Genomic DNA, 19,246 nt, shown 5'->3' with positions numbered 1-19,246 from the left:
GAAAATGTATTGCTAATGATTCATCAAAGACAGAGGAATATAAATCATTTATAAAATGCTCCTGATACCCTTGTCAGTTAATTATTCACTTAACAACACTCCGTAGCCCCTGTATATATTCTGCAGAACATGTTTGTACCCAACGGTCCTATTGGAAATGACTGTATACTTAAAATGAAAGAAAAGTAGACAAATCCATTCGTCATACTGGATATATATAGCCTGCTGGACTCAAGTGGTTGCAAGGAGCCTGCATTCTTTTGATCATCTTATCACCAATGGCCCTTTAAAGTATGATAGACATGCAGCCATACCTCCTGCTGTTATAAACAAGGCAGAGACAAATGTCTTGCAAATAAAATGGCCTTTTTTAACAACAGCAATGAAAAGATCTCCCAGCAGACCCTTTAGCTGCTTTCCAGTGTGAATGACAAATTAAGATGGGGCCATGGTTACAACAGCCTCAGATACATCAGAGCAAATCTACAGATAACAGTCCATCTTTTAGCTGGCGTCTGTTTAGCTCTGACTCCACAGAGACATTAATTCTTTCACTTCTGTTATGTATTATTTAACAATTACGCAAATCTAAATTGCACTTCTATTATAGGAAGAGTATGTGTTAAAACAGAACATGGAGTGGAAGCTGCTCAGATAGCAACATAAAAATATTTCCCTTGCCTACAAACAGACTGAAAATTATTCCAGGTTAAAAAGCCACTTCTATGGTAGAACATTTCATCTTGTGCAAAGTAAATATATTTTAAACAATTATACAAAAAAAGGTCAGTTTAAATACATCTTCACCCAGTGTAACTAGCTCTGTACTAAGTATTTGCCACAGTGATATCAAATTTATTTTAAATTATGCAAGTTATGCTGGAACAAGCTCATAAATATTCATACATATCCAGGTTCTTCCTCCTTGCTCATCATTAATCTCAAAAAAAATAAAAATAAAATAAAATAAAAAACAAACCTGTGGGCCAGTTAACTACTCAAATGCATCTTTTCACTCACTTTGACATTATAGTAAATTACCCCAGAATTATGATTTCCTTGAATTAGTTTTGATTTATTAGTCTAATTAGTTTCAACTTAGCTGTAGAACTGTTTCTCTCTTTTTTCTTGCAACTATTTTAATAATTTGCTCACTTTTCATTTCTCTTTTGGATTGTCCATGTAAAATAAATTTAAAATATAACAGAAAAGAGATGCGTTGAAAGCAAAATGCAGCATCATCTGTTAAATTGACTGTAGTCGCATGGCATTGCCTGGCATTCAGAGGTGCTGAGAAAAGGCAACAAGACAGCGGCATCAGTACTTCAGATACTCTTCATCAGTAGGAGTTTCATTTATTTCTGTATGCAGGCTATCCTTAGCTTTACCTCAAAGAACCAACATATACAGAGATTACATTGGAAATATTGAAAAAATACATAGAAATACTCAGATATATATATATTTTTTTCCCTAGCCGTTGAAGATGAGAAACACGAAATTGGAACTAATAAAATTAATTCCTGGTCTGAAGTAGATGGTGTTGAAGTGTACCTGTGTACTTACACAGAACACTTAAACAATGTCTTGACTTGCTGAGCAGAAGCAATTTAGAAATTCAAAAATTTTGGCACGTGCCGAAGTAGGCAACTGCAGGAGTCAACCTGAAAGATAGGCTGGGTGTACATGCAAACAGATGAGTCACTTTGGAGAGATGCTTAAGAGAAGTATGCAACAAGACGGGTGCTAAAGAGAATGTGGTGGTCTCAATCCTGCCCTCATGGAAGGCTGCAGGCCTTTGGGGTGGGACTCTGTCCCTTTGTGCCCAGGAGATTTGGTGTGCAACCAGGTGGGCAGAGAAGGGGATGTAGCATCCCGTCTGCTCCTGCTTTTCATGTTCAAGTAAGAGTTTGTAGAAGGAACAGACACAACAGGGTGGGTGGAAACCTGCCAACATGGGTCAAGGAGGATATTGTGTCTGAAGAAAGCAAGAATGTGATACAATATATAGTTTGGCAAGAAGTGCAGAAATTGCTTGGATTGAAATAAAAGATAAAAAGACCAAAGAAGGAAGATAGGAAACTATTACAGCCCATCTGGAGCAAATAAAGAAGCAGCCTTGAATATTGGTGCAGATGAAGAGCCCATGGAAAAGTCTCACATTGGCCACAGCAAACTTCTCCTGCGTGAGATGCGACGGTGAAACTGGTGTAACTCATCCCCACCTTCTCCTTATCCCTGGCCACTTGTCCCACCACTGCACTTATTTTGCGGTGCAAAAGCTCATGCGGGCAGATGAGGAGCCAGCCAAGGCCGTGCAGGCAGGTTAAACTCGGACCACCGGGGGGAAAAACACGATTTCCACCCTGATCAGCTCCCCCAGATGGCTCAGGCAAGATGGAAGGGAACAAGTTGGCTTGGAACTTGAAATAAACTCATCCAGACCTATCAAATTGGGGATGCTTTTACTTCCCTGGATGGGAACAATCCAGACCCATCCTGCCATCCAAATGGGCAGGACTGAGAGAGGTGCTTGGCTCACCCACGGCACATCTGCTGGCTGTGGCTGCTGTGGGGGATGAGGAGAGGACCTGCGGTGGCAGAGCCGTGGTGCCAGCAGGGAGCCCGTGCACGGCAGGAAATGGCCCCGGGGCACCCAAAGTGTGAATGCAGCCGTGGCGCTTCTGAATTGATGTCTGACATTCAGACAAATTGCATTTTCAAAAGCAAAAAAGGAATTTCTAATAGTACAAACTTTCAAGTAAACAATAGGAATAAACAGAATGCTGCTTGAAGAAGGGAGCTATGGGAAAAGGCAGGTGGCCAGCACGGGGGGGGGCTCTGGGCGTGGACATGACGGTGTGAGGACAGCAAAGCTGCAGGTGGGCTGTACTGGGGGCATAATGCTTGGCCCTCTCCAAAAACACCTGGAAGTTTCCAAAATATCATGAGCAGATATTGTAAATGCATTGAAAATATTCAGCTGTAACTTGCACAAGGTCAACGGATAAAAATAGAGAGAACTTCAGGAAGGTGACAGCGGAGGCAGAGTGGGGGAGCAGGAGAGGAGAGAAGGGCTGTTTGTGTTTGGGAGCAATGCCGGCACAGAGAACGTGCAGGCAAGAACTGCCCGAGCACATTTGGCTAGGAGGTCGGATGGCCTGTAGCCACCAGGACACGCTATTCTGGACCAGCTGCCCAAAAGGGAGAACAGCGGGAAGAAAACCTGACACCCAGCTCAGAAAAGCAGCCAGAAGGTCTGGTGCCTGGCCGAGAAGTCCCTCCCAAGCCCCCTGCCCACACTGCGATGGTCCTGGCAGCAAATGGTGGAGCGAATCGAAACCACCAAGCACTGCCCCACCACAAAGCAACCACCACACGACGCTGGTGTGAGCTGCTTGAGAGCACGGGATCCATCGGGCAAGCTGAAACAAAGCATGTGTGTGCAGGGAAACCAAATGCTAGGGTAGAGCAACTGTTGGGGCAGTGGTGGGTATAGTTTATGATTCTGAATGATGAGTATGAATTTTATTTCTGTTTTGTTTTCTCTATGTTTGGCATTCTGTATTTCAGACCGTCATATTACAGAGAGCTACAAAGTGCTCATTTGGGGTTTTGTAAGCCGGGACAACGCCTTTTTCAGGAAGTGTCCTTTCAAAGCGAGCTTGAGCCTTATTCATGTCGAAAGAAGCCCAAATCCAAACTAAGCACCACAGGGCCAGTGTGGCTCCATGGCATTTGTGGTCATTCTCCAAATGCAGTGAGAACAAATCCCAGCAGGGGTTACCTCATGCTGCCCTCGTCAGCTCCTTCTGCAGGGATTTACGTTCCCCACCGCATCCGATGCCCTCCTTCCACTCCTTCCCCGAGCCACTGCTCCCGCACCAGCCAAAGGCGGCTGCATTGCAGTGCCAGGGGAAGTTGGCTGCTGCTTTATCCCTTCCCCTACCTGTCTGACAGGCGTGGTGTCACAGTTAGCTAATGTGCTTAAAGTCCTGTAAGATCTTCAGGCAGAAGATGTCATAAAAGTGCAAACTGCCATTACTAGCTGGCAGAAAGATTGTGATTCCTGTTTCGTGGTGGAACCATTATAAATAATGAGCAAAAAGTCCACCTGTATCAAATGCACTTACAAAACAAACCCTAAATTGCTTTAAAATGTTGGTGGACTCATTAGTCCTGTCAGCTCCTGTTCGTTATTACCTGTTTGAATCCTGGAGCATTTCAAGCCCTCTGCCGTGTGCGGTGCGTGGGTGGTGTGCAAGCCTTCAGCCCTGGCTAATAAGGGGCTCGCGTCTGGTGATGTGAAAAGATTATATTTGCATTAGAGAATGATGATTTGGCACTAGGAAAGAAGAGGTGATTGTGACGGATATTTTCATGGCTGTTTTCCATGCAGGGCCCTGAAACGTCGGAGCGGCGGCTGCTCCGTGTGGTGCGGGGCCTGACCCCCGCCCTGCACGAGCCGCTGGCCATGCCCGGGGCTGCACTCCTCGAAGTCCTTGTGCAGGGAGCTCTCGGACTCTGGCTGATAAAGAGCATTCAGAAATTTCTGTGAAAATAAGGTGTTAAAAATGGAAATAGATGACCAGATTTTTAAGATATCCTTTCTTTCTTTATTTTTTCCCCTGAGGACGGTAGCTCACTGCCCTGCTGGCTGGCCACTGCTTGAGCCGCACTGTCACACCTCCAGCACTCTTGCCAGCGCTCCTACCTAGATTAAAGCCGACACGCTTACCCGCTCTACAATTATGGTTCACTTCTTTGTTGTGCAAACACACCTCCACTTTCCAGCTGAGTGCACCAAGGATCCAACCACCGCTGCAGCTATTTGTGCCGGGGCAGAGCACACGTGGCAGATCCAGCCGGTTGGATTTCCCAGTGTAAGATTGAGGACAGCAATGGTGTGAGTTTGGGGTGAGGGAGAGATGGGGGGACACAAGGGCAGCTGTCCTGCTACGACACAGCGTTTGGAAATTTGTGTTAGGCGAGGCAAAGCCGACGTGCTGCCGGCTGCCTTTGGTCTCGGGCCTGCCAAGGGGCGGCAGGACGGGGGCGGCGGCCCCGCGTTCTGGCTTGTCCCGAGCGCTCGCTTCTCCTCCCGCCTCCTCTTACTTTGTGCCAAGTCCCCTTTGTTCGATGCCAGAGGTGGGAGAGATGCTGTTTGTTTAAAATCACCTCCGTTCAAAGGAATGCAGCCTCAAAACCAGCGGAGCCTCAAATCCACACTTCCGCTGCCAGCGCGGGGTCGGCCTGGTTTAATCCAGGCCCTCAGCCCTGCAGAAGGAGTCCTGAGCCTCCCGAGGCCCCGGTGCTGGCCCGCACGTGGAAGGGAAGATCCACAACTCCCCTCCCAGCCTCTGGAGGCCCAGCTGCTGGGCCAGCCTCCCCCAGGCCCGACACCGGGCATCTCCTGGCTCAGAGACTCTCTTACGGATTAGCTCCAAGACCGGGGTTTCGTGGAACGTGCCTCCCCTTTGTCACCCTGCCCTCCTTTCCGTCCTTATTGAACCTTTCACACTGAAAGGGCAACAATGGGAATTCGGGCACAGCCGGAGCTACGCGTTCATTGCAAGTGGTTTAACCACAAGCTTCGAAAAAGGGCGAAGAACAAAAGTTCAGTGTCCCCACTGCCACGAGGAGCCTCTCCAGCTGCAGTGCACGGAGGGGTTTTGCTGCAGTTCATAGCCCAGTGTTATAGCACATTTTTGCCCTTTCAAAAGCATCAACTTGAGAACCTGTCCAGTCGGGCCACTTGTTATCTTAACTCTCCATTAAGAGGAACGAACAAAGTTCACATTTATCCCACTGTTATTTTAGCTCGCAGCCTGAGCACTTAGCCAGGAAGCATCTCAAGGACTTCAGGAGCTCTGTCGACGTATGCAGAGCCCAGACATATTTTATCTGATGCTCCAAAGTCTCTCTTCATTTGCACCAGTGGATAATTTCACTGATGTGCCAGTTTACTGAGAGGACAATCCAGATCTGTTTAGGTTTCGCGATATTCTAGTAGTAACTTATTTGACTCCATCAAACATTTTCTTTTCCCTTGCAGGGGCTATTTTCCTTGATAATTAACCAGCACAGTTACAGCTTCTGCCAGGCTCACCTCCCTTACACACACGTGAAAGAGCTGACCGTGAGAACTCTGCCTGGTAGTTACTTGTTTTCAGCTGAGAGCTTGAGCTCTATTGCTGCAAGTATTTTTCTGGGACAAATATATCCAAAACCTGAAATTACATCCTGGCCTCTGGGAAAAGCTCAAAATCTCTTTTTGTCCCTCTGGCTCACCTCGGCTCTCAGCCTGCTTTATAAATTGCACTGCTTTGACAGGTAATAAGAACCTGTGCTATCGCTCGGCTGTTCTCCAAAGGCTGAATTTTGCAATTCTTGCTCAAGCAGCACTATCAGAGGTCAAAGAGAATATTGCCCCATTAAGCACTGATTAAACACTGCCGAGGGACCTCAGCTCCTCTGACTGTTTCCAAGCATCAGCAAAGCAAATATTTCAATCAACTCTTACATGCGTGGCGTAGGGTGATAGCGACCATCTGGCAATGTTTACAGCTCCAGCATTTTTTTTATAAAGTGAAATTTTGGTGGTGCAAGAATAAAAAGTAATTAATGCACTTCAATGCAAGTCATCTCTTAACCCTCTTTAAAAAGGAGATCTGCACCCCCTCTGCTGGGCTGCTTCTGATATGCAAAGATTTACCTAAAAGCAAATGCCAGATGAAGAGACCAGAGCTGACTGTGAGTGTCTAGGCAGAGCAGGAGGGAGCTTTGCAACACAGATAAACTGCTCATTAGTGCTTTTGAGCCAGGCACAGGCACAGAATTGCTATAAAATGTATGGAAGAGCTCAGTCTGCCAAGCACTAGCAGGAATGCTGTACCTGTATGGATGTGATTGTTCTGTACCCACACAATTGACAGCAGGAAAGGGGTTCAGAGAAGAGCAGTGGAAATGCTGATGGATTTCTAAAGTAAGACGTACGAGGACAGTTGGGAAATGTTGACTTTGCTTCATACAAAAAAGTGAAGACAGATCAAAGACTGTAACAATCCTTGTAGGTTACTTTACCGAAGGCAATTACCAATTGGTTTCCATGTCCTCTAAGCACAAAACTAGAAGAAATTAGCTTAATTCACAGCAAGAGAGATTTATATTAGCTACTTAGAAAAAAAAAACCACGGAATATTATGCAATTGAAGGATGGCAGTAGAAGACACAGAGCTTGTGGATCCCATCACGGGTCTGTAAAAGTGAGCGAGACAGATGCCTGCTGAGGATGATCGATAGACATTTGTACCTGGCCAGGACCAGGAGAAAGGATTAGGTGACACCTCAAGGTCCTTCCTAGGCCCCTTTTTACGGCTCCCAGATTTAACAATAACACACAGTAATTCACAAGTCCTGCCAAGCTCAGGAAGGCAGAGGAGGAGGTTGCATGGGACCTCACGAGCATTTCCAACCCAAGCCAGACCTAGGGGCTGAGGGCTGAGTGCTGGGCACGCTCCTGTGGCCAGGCAGCCCCTAAACCTCTCGTGAGGTCTCACAGGGGTTTCCCCACCGGGTCTTTCTCAACACCATGGCTGCTGTTGAAAATTTAAAACATGGGGGACAGAATGGACAGACATACACATTTCCCTCCTAGGGCTGTTGTGGTGATTAACCGGGTCAATGCCTAGGCAATAACACTACAGAAATGCTAACTGATCTATACACTAATGAATCCATATATATTTCTGCCTGTGCACATATGCACGTACACACATCCTAGGTACTCAGATTGTAAAAATAAACATTCAGACTGAAGGAAATGCCAGAAGTGAGGCTCTGTGCTAGCTCAGCTCAGCCCTGCTGGAGGCAGCTAATTCATACGACACTTTAATTTATATTTTCTCCTCGAAATACCATTGACACATTCAGTACCTAGTTTAGTGCTCATCTAATGAGCAGCCATTTAATAATTTATTCCATTCCCATTGTCAATCCACGCAAACAGTGCTGAATTCAACACTTCTTTGGTGTGAGAAGAAAGATTTTCCTTGTGGACTCCCTTGTCATGCTTGCTATTAGCTTACTGTGTGCTTCCAAACTGACACAGGCCCTTCTGCCAGTCCCCTTCAGACCCATACCGTTTGACACAGATCCCCATCAAAAACCCATCTGGTCCTAACCTGTGCCTGTATCCCACCTCTGTTTGCAGAGGCTCATCTCTGTGTGCCCTGCACAAACCCCATCCAGGCAGTCGCTCTCTACTCCCATCTAAGAAAAAGAATAAAATTTGAACTCTGACAACACCAGCAGTCACTCGAGCATGTGAAAAACCCTCATATCGGACAAAACCTACGATATGCCGCAGGGGAGTCCTGCCCTGTGAGGAAGACACAGGAGCACAGCAGGGATTTCCCTCATTTGGCTCGACCCCATCCATGTGCAGGATGCGAACTGCTCGGGTCACTGCGTGCTACTGGGGCCGCTGCCGCTGCGACACCAGCACAAACCCCGCACTGACTTGCTAGTGCCTCGTTACTGACTATGCTCCAGATTATGCAAGCCACAGCACTTCATTTAAAGAGAAACTGTCAATGTAATGGTGAATAAATTAAGCTCCAGCTTATTTGTCATTATTTTTGCTCTTTGGCTGTATTTTACATTTCGGTTCAGACAATGGGGACCTTTGAAGTCAGCCTCAGTCCCAGACTCACTGGGCTGAAATAGCTGGGTTTTAAACACTGTGAGGGAGGAAAGTTATTATGTTATATTTTTTCTTTTTACTATAAAATATAGCTCCTGATCCCTGGCTTTATTTCACACATATTTGAAATGCAGCCAATGGACAACTGGTGAATTAAATAATCTATGTCTGTTGAGTGCGATGGTAGTTTTAGCTGCCAAATTTGAAGAAAGGAGAAGTGAAAAATAACTGTGTTACATTACTTTATGGTGTGATGTGGTGCCCATGTTCCCAGAACACACAAATATCCCCATGTAAGAAAGCTGCATGGTCGGTAACGGCAGCGGCGACGCTTCCCTTTCAGTGGAGGTCAAGAATAAATGGCAGTTGTGTTTGTACCTAAGCACAGCGCTTCAAGTGTTTTGAGTATTTATGCTTTATCCTAGTCTTTTCTCTGCCACAGTCCTGTGTTTCGATGCAATAACCGTTTGGGTGTCCTCTTCCAGTCACCACACGCTTGACCTTCCCACGTGGGCCCACAAGAGAGGCCGCAAGGGCCAGGCACGGTGCTGGATACGCACCGTGGGGACGTGCAGGAGCCAGAGAGGCTGCGGGGCCGGGGGCATGCCTGGTCTGAGCTCCACTACTCATGGGGAAGGGGCTTCACCTGGCCATGGCTCGAGCACGGCCAGCATGGCCATCAGCCTCGTGGCCATCAGCCTCGTGGCCATCAACCTCCCAGCCGTCAGCCTCCCAGCCTCCAGCTCGCGTGAAGCAGCCCAGGCACCACGCTGGGCTTTGTTAGAGCCTTTCTTTCCTGTGTTAACGTGGTTATTATTTATTTGAGTATATATACAGCAATTATAGTCAAGCTAAAATGGTTTTACTTCTAAAGTGTGCTAAAAGCAATTACTCTGTGCATCTACAAAGGGCTTTGATGCTATTATTTGCTCCCTTAGTGGGACGCAGATCTTGTATTTTAATCCGGTTTTCTAGTGTAGAACATAATGATGGAAATATCTGGGAGGCACATAAAGATCACACAGCATCGCAACTCATTCTAAATATTTACAGCACATTTTAGAAAACGTCTTTGTTAGTAAGAATAAATAAAGTTATTTTGTTTACTTGGATAAGGAACCGTGGTTTGCTGACAGATGTGCAGCTGAAGTGTATTTCTGCTTCATAGAAGTTATTATGTGCAAGAAAATAAAACTAGATGATGAATTGCAACTGTCATTGATGATGACAAAAATAATTGAGATCACATTTTGGGTTGGGTGCATCTGCAAAAAAGATGGGGAAAATAAATACAGCGAAGTGCCCTCAGATGTTTTCCTACGCAGAGGCACCAGGGCTGAGACAGCCCGCCAGGCAGGATACAACCCAGCTGATGTGCGGGGTCGGAGTAAGGATCAATGGGACTTCCTTACTGGAAACACAGTTTCCCCACAAGAAGGGAATAATAGCAATCTGCATCCCGTGATCACAGCTATCAACAGTGAGACAATGCCTGTAGGATCAAACCAAACAACTTCCCCCCGCATTTAGACTTAACGAAGCAGATACTCTGTTGGTGTAAAATAGCATCGCTTTGTAAATGCTAACGGTGCTCAGCTACCGTACCTAGCTAAGGATACAGCCCACAGCCCACAGCTGGTGACACGCTCCCACGGGAGAGGAATGCCGCGTGGGCTGACGAAAGGCCCGTGGGACAGCGCCTGCAGAGCAGGCTGAGAGCCGGGGCCCCACCAGGCTGCAGCTCAGCCAGGGCACAGGGCTGCCCTGGGGCTCCCGGCAAGCATCATGCAGAATTTAGAGACTGGAGAACGGGGGAAAAATACAAATTCATCATGGATAGATGCTGAAATCTACGCTGAGGTGTAGCCAGCTTCCCCACCAAGAGGGCAGCAGAGGTGGTGAGCAAGGCGAGGCGCGAAGCGGCAGCTGGAAACCTCGGGAGCTTTGTTTTGCAGGGGTCGAGCATGAGAGCTGCAGAGCTGGAGAAGCTGCTGCTGCACAGAGCCTGCCTTCTCCTACGTGCCTTTGCTGTCTGCTCTATTCCTGGGCCAGCCTTGCCAGATCTAGGGTTAGATATGTCACAAAGTTATGGTTGGTGTATATAAACCATATGTAAGTGTATGTACGTGTGCACATGCACACGCACGCTACGTACAAGTATAGACGTACTAGTCTATAATATCACATTTTGCATTAATACAAACCCAGTGCCTTACATTACTAGCGGCATATGCATGCCCATATAATTCAATTTTCATCATTTAGAAACCCTACCTTTTGCTCCAGCAACTGCTTCTGCATATGTTTGGTAAATACATAACTAAAAGAAATAATAGGATTGACTCTGGCTCCAACCATTACAAACAGATCCTCGCCAGGAGCTGAAGCCCAACGGCAGGTTTCAGAGCAGAGCAGGAGGCACGTTGTCCAGTAGACTTCTGCTTTGGAAGGGCAGGCCAAAATTAGAGGGCAATTTTAACATTACCCTACTGCACGAGCACTGCCCAACCTGCTCAGAACATGCCAACCAGCGCCGCTGTGCTAACCAGCTGCGCAAACCTCCGCTCGTTATTTCTTCCAGATGCTCCCCTTGCGCAGAGCCCGTCTTTGAACCATTAAACCTCCAGCTCGGGCCACGGCTGCGGGCTGAAGCCCTCCCTTTGGTGTTCAATTCCCTGTCGACATCTATTATGTGAACTCCGAGGGGCCGGCGCTCTTCTGACCATAGGCAGCGTCCTCAGCACAGCAGCAGGATGAAAGGGCTGATGAATGCAAAGGACAGGAGATGGGGCAACTGGGTAGAACGGGCCGGCATACGGGAAAAGTTAAGTTTTCATTCATCACAACGGCAGCCTGCTGACAACAGCTGTATTTCTGACTCGTGTTCGGCTTTTGCCTTCGCAGGAACAGCCATAGCCGAGCGGCTGCCTTTGGAAATAGCGTTAACAGATGGACGCAGCCTGCATCAGCCCCAGCTGCAAAAGCTGCCAGAGCAATAGCAAAGGGAGGGGTGAGGAATGGACCGGGCAGGGCTGCGGGTGTCGTGCTGAACCGCGTTATTATTCACAGCGAGGGATTCCTACCGGATTCAGGCACTGAAACTGATGCCCCGCGTCCCGTGTAGTCAATATTGCGAATGCAACCCGTGCCTGTCTGTGGCGCCGTGGGCAGAGGAGCTGCCTGAAGGATCAGAAGGAAGACGCAGGACTCCGGTCTGCAGGGAACACTGGTTCTTTGCTCCCTATGCTCAGACATCTACTGCAAGTCATCCTCTCCCAATACCTTTGTGCTTGGAGGGAAGAGTTCCCCCAGACTCCCAGTGAATATTATTACCGAGTCCATACACATTGCCAGTGAGTTCTTCAATTCGGCTGCATCTCTCGTGCGCGTTTAATAAGACACTCGCTGGCACACTCGCTTTTGGGAATTACTGCACAACGTCACCACAAAACGCCCACGCTGCTCCCAGCCCCATCCCAGCACGGGGCTGCGGGAGGCTTCGTGTGATAAAACAGCCCCGGGGTGCTTTGGGAGGGGGCTCGGGGTCTGCTGTGCCTTCACAGGGCGCCTGCGAGTGCAGCGGGGTTCGCAAAGCTCCGTTCCCAGTCTGTGGTTAATGCAAGACAAACCAAGCCGACCTGTTTTTTAAATGGTCGGTTCCCTCAGGTGTTTTCTAAGGCAAGTCCTGAAATGAGCAGAGACCCCTGGCCTGCAGTTAGCTGGGCTTCTCAAAACCAGCTTCAGTGTCTAGGAAGCATCTTCCTGGCGAAGAATCAAAAGATGAGAGAAAAATATTTCTAAGCCCAGTTGCATTCCACAGGAGATTATAAATAATACAGATGTTTTGGTATCTTCGGGCTCACAAAGAAGTCATTGATAAAAGCCATTGCTTATCTGGCTGTGACTGAGTACACTCTATCTCTCAGGATTTTCCTATGACTGTTCAGAAATAACCCTTAAGATTTCAGGCTGTGTTTATCTGACCCAGAAAAATCACGGTATATGAGGGACTTGGTGATCTTGTTTTTGGGAAGGGTGCAGACCCTCTGGTCATTTTGCACCGGGCTGCACAAGATTTATTTGTAAACGCACGCCGATGCCGGACTGCCCTTTTTCCTCCCAGACTTAACAACCCCTCAGGGGCTGTGGATGGTTTAGGCAGACTGATTAAATCTGACTCGTCACGTCAATGGGATCAGGAAGTTGGCAGCAGCTGCTAGAGGGAACACGTAGCTGCTGTCCTACGCCCCCCGCGCCCCTTCTGCCCCAGACACGCAGTGACGGGCAAGGGCTGGGCAGGATGGCAGCGTGGCTGGGCCTTTGGGGTTTTGCGTCTGGGGATGAAGGACTGCTGCTTGCCTTTGGTCAAACCTCCAGACGAACTCTTCTGCCCTCCCAAATCCCTGCACATCTCCCTTGTTAACTCTTTGGCTGGTGCACCCTCGCTGCAAGCAGCTGCACGCACCGGCAGTAGGTTGGCAGCCACTTGGCTTCTCACAAAGCATCCACACGGGATTTTTCCAGACTTGCCACGTGCAGGCTCCGTGCTCGTATCTCTTTGCTTGCAATAAACACAGAGTCTTATGCAGAGACTGCATGAATATCCAGTGTGTTTCACTGCAAAGGAAGCCTCTTATGTCAGCCTGAGGTCAAGGCAGAGCTGTTTCCTTCTGTGTAGTTTCCAGGGCTTTTAATTTTCCCTCTAACGGAAAAAAAATCTTTCCTTTTTTTTTTTTTTTTTTTCCTTTTTCTCCTCTTCTTGTGAAAATTATGAGAAGAAACCCATAAGCCTCACTGTCAGCCTGTGCATTTTTTTCTCCCTAATGATCAACCTAAGCAGTGCATTTCCAGCTTTGATATTTCTGGCTATTTGCATTCTTGCAGCCTCAAAAATCAGCTCCTTGCCCTCTTGGGCACATGCACTCTGCCAGCTCTTGCAGGTTGTAATTATAGCAGTAGGAAGAGGTGGTGGGGAAGCTGGTTAATGTCAAGGTGTGCTGGAGGGGAGAGGCAAGGATTCAAGCCTTCCCCCTACATTAAAGGCTATGGGGTTTTATTCAGAGCTCAAGCCAAAATCCTGACCGAGCTTCAAAAAATGAACACACCACCTTAACATAATCCAATTTTGAGAGGATTCCCCTGACACCTATGCCAGATAGGGAACAGATCCCAATTTGCCTTCAAGCAATTTGTGCCTTTAGCAAGCCAGAGGTGCCAGCTGTGCTTGGCTGCGGGGATCCCCCTGCACTGCCACTGCCTGCACACCCACGCTGCTGCTCACACTACAGCCAGACCCTGCCGGCAGAGGATATTGTGAACAACAAACAGCTCTTGCTGCCCCGCACCATGCCTGTTGCTACTTCCCGGCCCGTAGCCCAAAGAAAGTGCATTTTCCCTACCTGGGATGCAGTGTATTCAGAAATTTGTGTTCTGCTATAGAGGGAGACAAGACGAGGGCGCAGGGGATTTCATTGCCACATGTCAGCAGAATTAAATGTGTCACTGCTGGTTACAGGCTGATCGAATAGAGAAACATGATGTAAGGAAGGGAAGCAACGCTGCTGACAGTGAAGGGTTGGTGAAGGTTGGGAAGACAACTCCCAGGGGAAAATACTTATTGTATTTCAGAGTGCAACTGATAGATTTAATATATGATTATTACAAATTAACCATAAATTGAAACCCAGACAGTTTCCTGTTCACGGGGGTGGAGATGGAATATTAAGTACTTCATGCAATTATGAGGAATTGTTTCCATTTGGCATAAATCATTCTTCGGTCTCCATTATCTGCCCATAAAAAGCGCAAGTGTCTTGGCTTCTCCATATAAATAACTTCCTTTAAAATTACTCTTGCAGGGTCTGTGAGTGATGGGGTAATCCTGTTATGAGATTTTAATGCCAAATTACATATTCAGACTGGAATGATGCTATTTAAACTACTTTACAGATGAAGAAAGAACATAATCATAGTTTTTCATTTCACACGCATTTTCCCCTGTTAGTGCCTAATATCATTTACATAGACAAGGCTGTCAGTAACAGACAATGCCATCAGTAATCCACGTGTAGTGCTTGAGCTTCTGTGGTATCAGAAACGTTCCTCAGATATACGGGATTACGTTTTGTTATCCCTGCACATATGGAGCATGATCTGAAGCAATAAATGGGATGTGAGGTACGCCACTAACCAGGTGACCAGCTGCACAAACACGGCCAGTTTGTTACACTCCAGCAAACTGTTGCTATAATCAACAGCGATATTTCTTCCTTTTCAGCCTACAAAAGCAGACTTCAGAGTAAAGGTGCCCAGTGAAGATGTGCTGTGCAGAAAAATACACGGGTGTTCAGAAAACGGAAAGCAGTGATTTCCGATAAGAGGGATACTCCTCAGAGTAGTGTATTTCTGTACTAAGGAGCAAAGAAAACAGCACCACATCCAAGCAGTAGAAGAGATTTGCCACCTTCCCTCTCCACAGGTCGGAGCACAGAGTTGTTAGAGCTTGTTTTGGGCCAGCCCGAACTCACCTCTCCAGCTGCTGCAGAACACCGGGACAAGAGGCAGTGCCATGCGTTGGGGTCACTCGTTTCTCTGGGACGCTCGGCTTCCTCGGGCGTTGCAATATGGCTTGTGGTCAGGCCAAACTTTCTGATGGAGCCACGCCAATCTGCTGACAAAATGCGAATTATTCACAAAGAGTATCCAGACCACGAATGCAGTAGGTATGCAATTACAGCAGGTATCGGCTGGGGTACTGCTGGCATCTGGTTAGGACGGTTAAGAAATACAGGAGCAAACCTGTATTCATTAGTCACCCTTAATTATCTAATTTTGGAAGGAGAGAGCATTAAAAAACTAAAAAGTGAGATGAAGTTTTGCAATTAATGCTTGTCTTAATACAATTTTTCTGCTGTTACAGCTGTGCCATTTGTGTATTTTAAGAGGGATGTGCAGAGTAGCCCTGAAGGACTTTCTTTACTACGTGTTTTCTCTCTGTATTTCTTTTGGAAAAGCAAGATTGCCTTTCATTTTTCTGTCATACAGAGACATTCAGGAAATACAATGAATGAGAGAGAGAAACTTCTTATAATAATAATAGAGATGAGGTAGCAACTATTGGCTAAATGGTAGGAACAGTAAGATAAAACTGATTGACCTTACTGACTATTATGGCACGACCTAATGTGCCTCTACTGTAGCTGCTAGAAAATTGTTTTTGCCCTACTTGAATATTCATCAAAAGCAGCTTTGATTCACAAATGATAGAAAATCTACAGGGGCTGGTTTGCTCTACAAATAGATGCAACTAACAATACAGCCTACTAACAAGCGCATTAACCAAAGAGCCCCTTACCTATCAGGATGGTAATTATCCTATTTTAAAGACCTAAAATTTAAAAACACAACAAACAAACAAACAAAAAACCCAAATTACCAAGAGGTGTCTACACAGATATTTCTTATAGAAAATGTTATGTGGACTTTGCTGTAAGTAGGTTCATAAATAATTTAAATTATTAGTTTGAACTTATTTCTAAATAGCTTCAGACAGGGCAACGTGAATGGTGGTTTCTCAGACCCCTGCGTTTCCGCGTATTTTGCTGAGTGACAGTACAAAGATCACATCTCTGTTTTCACAGTAGATTATAAATAGCTTAACCAAACCAGAAATGCTTTCAGATCTACAAATGAAAGGTGTATTTAGATAAATCTGCAGGATCTTTGAAATGACAGGCGATAGACCATGACAAAGGATTTCCTTTTCAAGGCTTTGGGTCCCAAACAGATGGAAACCAGTGGAAATTCTTCTTGTGATTGCTCTGCAAGTTTCTGTTTCAGGAGAGAGGAGGAGAAATAATGCTGGCAACATGCGGTTCTCATCAAAAGGCTCAGGAGGCCATGGCAAACCTGATCTAAACATTTAGATGTTAAACACAGACCTCAGCAAGGCACAGAGGATGCTTCGGGCTTACATCACCAGCTCTGCAGAACTGATCCCGCTTTCTGCTGATGCAAGTTTCTGGTTTCCAAAATTATACTTCATTCTGCAAAGGTGGTTTGGGTGCTTAAAAGCTGGTGTTTTTTAAAGCTTTTTGTGCTTTGACAATTTTAAGTATTAAGAATTGCTCCCGTGGGTCTGGCAATCGGTACTTCAGGGCTTGAGGTTTAAGAATGTCCTGACCAGGGAAAATTGGACTTGCCTAAACTTTGAGCACGTTTGTCAAGAAAGCTCAGACCCAGCAGGCACGGGAAGCGGGGCCAACAGGCATTTCCAGCCTGGTACGGGGAGAGCCCTCTTCTCTGCTAAAAACAGGAATTTCCCTTCCGTTCTCCCAGAAATATGCGAGCAGCAAAACATGTGGCACGACTCAGCTCGTGAATCACCGCGGCGGTAAATTGTTTTAGCAGGGGCAGATGCATTCGGCGGCGTTTGGCTATGAATAGATGGCCTTCAGAGGTGTGTCCCGCAGCCGCTCTGCAGCCTGCACCGAGAAGGCCGGGTAATAACTTGTTTGTCTTCCCTGCTGCACTTCTCACAAGCTCTTACCAAAGCAGCAGGCAACAAAAGGGGAATATTTCTGGTAGCGGCGCTGACTGCTTTATTCTGTGGTCTGCGCTGCAGGGACAGAAGAAAATGTAAACTTGGAAAAATGATCCGGAAGGCAGCTCATCCGCTAAGCTCCTCTGACAATCAGTTTTTCACATAATGGTTCCAAAACTTCTTTCTCCTTATCGCCTCTAATTGCATCATAGATATATCAGGTTAACAGATTTTTAAAACATGGTTCATGTTCATTAGCCTTGATATTAGACTATCGTGTCGGTGAGCTTTCACAATACATCAGAAAAGTGAGCGTATTTTCAAGTCACTGCAACCATTTCCAGGTAAAGGAGCAAAAGCAACGTGCACTGCTGTCCTTTCAATGCATCGGAGAGGTGCAGGAAGCCCGTGAAGTAAAGCAAAGCAACCAAAATCAGTATATTAAAAATTCATCCTGACAAGCCTATCTTCATTACTGAAGGAATTAAAGCAGTGGAATGAAATAAAACGTGACATTATGTTCTTTAAAATGTTAACAAATTGCGGCATGCTATTAAAAGCTGATCGTGAGATGTTTTTGCTTGCAAGAGCTGGATCAGCATCCTGATGGGGCAGCATCCTCTAGCCTTTGCGCACTAACTTGGTCACATAAAATGGCTCTGATCCATGCAGATTTCTACACTGGAGGTAGAGTAAAATCTAGACCACAGGTTTCCCTTGTCTAGATAAGATTTTCTCTTACGTGATTTAAATTAACATGACATACAGGTGGTAAGATGGAAAGTCACCTTACTGTATCCCCAGGGCTGGCCTTTTTACATTTACATGTATGGAGATCAAGGGAAGGACCAAAAAAACCCCAAACCAAACCAAATACTAAGATGTCAGTAAAATGTAGACAAGTTCAGCCTTTTCTTTTCAAGCTCATGATGGAGGGGTCACATTGGAGGAAAGGGAAAAACAGAACAGAACAAAACATCCCTTCTCTTCCCTTCCCTGTGTTGTAAGCCAGGCAGACGAAAGATGACTCTGGGAAGCCAAAGTCTCTTCTTCATGGCCAAATAGCTTTCTGTGCAGGAAGGGAGAGGTGAAGCTCTGGGATATTTCCCAAATACACTCAAGCCTGTAGGATGCCTCTTAAGAAAACACTGACCAGGTAGTGGGGGCCATAAGCAACTAGATTGATTAGATAATCCTCCTCCTTCGCCCCAGCCTGCTCCTTGCTGTGGTGCTCTAGAAAAGGCAGCTGGGCTTCATTCTTAGGTCTTGTTTTGAGAAGGCGGCACAGAAACATCTCCATTCCTTGCGTTCCCTCATCTCTGAGCTCTGTTTTTTCCCTGTGCCTCTCGCTTTAACGCTGCCTCTGACAACATCAGTTCCAAAAAATCCCTGCCATCCACCTAGGGGTCACCCAGATTAGAAGCCCCAGCAGCACCAGGGACTTGGACTGGAAGCAGCAGAGCGCAAGCTCTGGGAGCTGCAGAGGAACCCAGGGTGCCTGCTGACTTCTGCTGCAGCTGGGCCAGAAGGCCGGCACGCCGCGGCTCTGCGCCTCACAGCTCTGCTTTTGGGTCTACAGCCCTCTTCTTGCTGCCACGCGGCAAGGATGTGAGGGTGAGTGAAGCCCCTCTCCATTTCCAGCTTTCAGTGCACATCTGGGTACAATCTGGCTCTCCTTTAACTCCACTGGACTTCAGCTGCTGATTTCAAAAAGGAGAAGTCTGTGCTTTGTCATCTGCTTCTGGGCACAGGAAGATGTTCTGATCGTCTTGAGAGACCGAGGTGCATCCTTCAAAACAGAGCCAGCCCTGGCACCGCTCCACCCGGCTAATGCGAACACATCCATTTGCACCAATTAGGATCCAGTTACTGCAATGCCATCCACCAGCGCATTTTAAAAATAGCATGCCATTAGGTAGAGTCTAGGTTTGCATGCCTTAGTATCAATGCACAGAAAAGGAGCCTGAGAGGTTTAAATATTTAATTCCTTCCCCCCTCCT

General features: G+C 46.7%; 1 long non-coding RNA gene across 4 annotated transcripts in view; it reads right to left on the bottom strand.

The window, feature by feature from the left end:
• LOC106033101 (uncharacterized) overlaps nt 1–19,246 on the bottom strand; it is a 50,163-nt gene that overhangs the window by 9,500 nt on the left and 21,417 nt on the right. For all 4 annotated transcript variants that reach the window (XR_010833110.1, XR_010833108.1, XR_010833111.1 and 1 more), the window contains exon 10: nt 15,232–15,371. This is a non-coding gene — a long non-coding RNA (uncharacterized lncRNA). The remainder of the gene's footprint in view (nt 1–15,231; nt 15,372–19,246) is intronic.

This window comes from Anser cygnoides, chromosome 8, assembly GCF_040182565.1.
Source record: "Anser cygnoides isolate HZ-2024a breed goose chromosome 8, Taihu_goose_T2T_genome, whole genome shotgun sequence".
NCBI lineage: Eukaryota > Metazoa > Chordata > Aves > Anseriformes > Anatidae > Anser > Anser cygnoides.
This window is presented reverse-complemented; position numbering and strand designations above follow the sequence as displayed.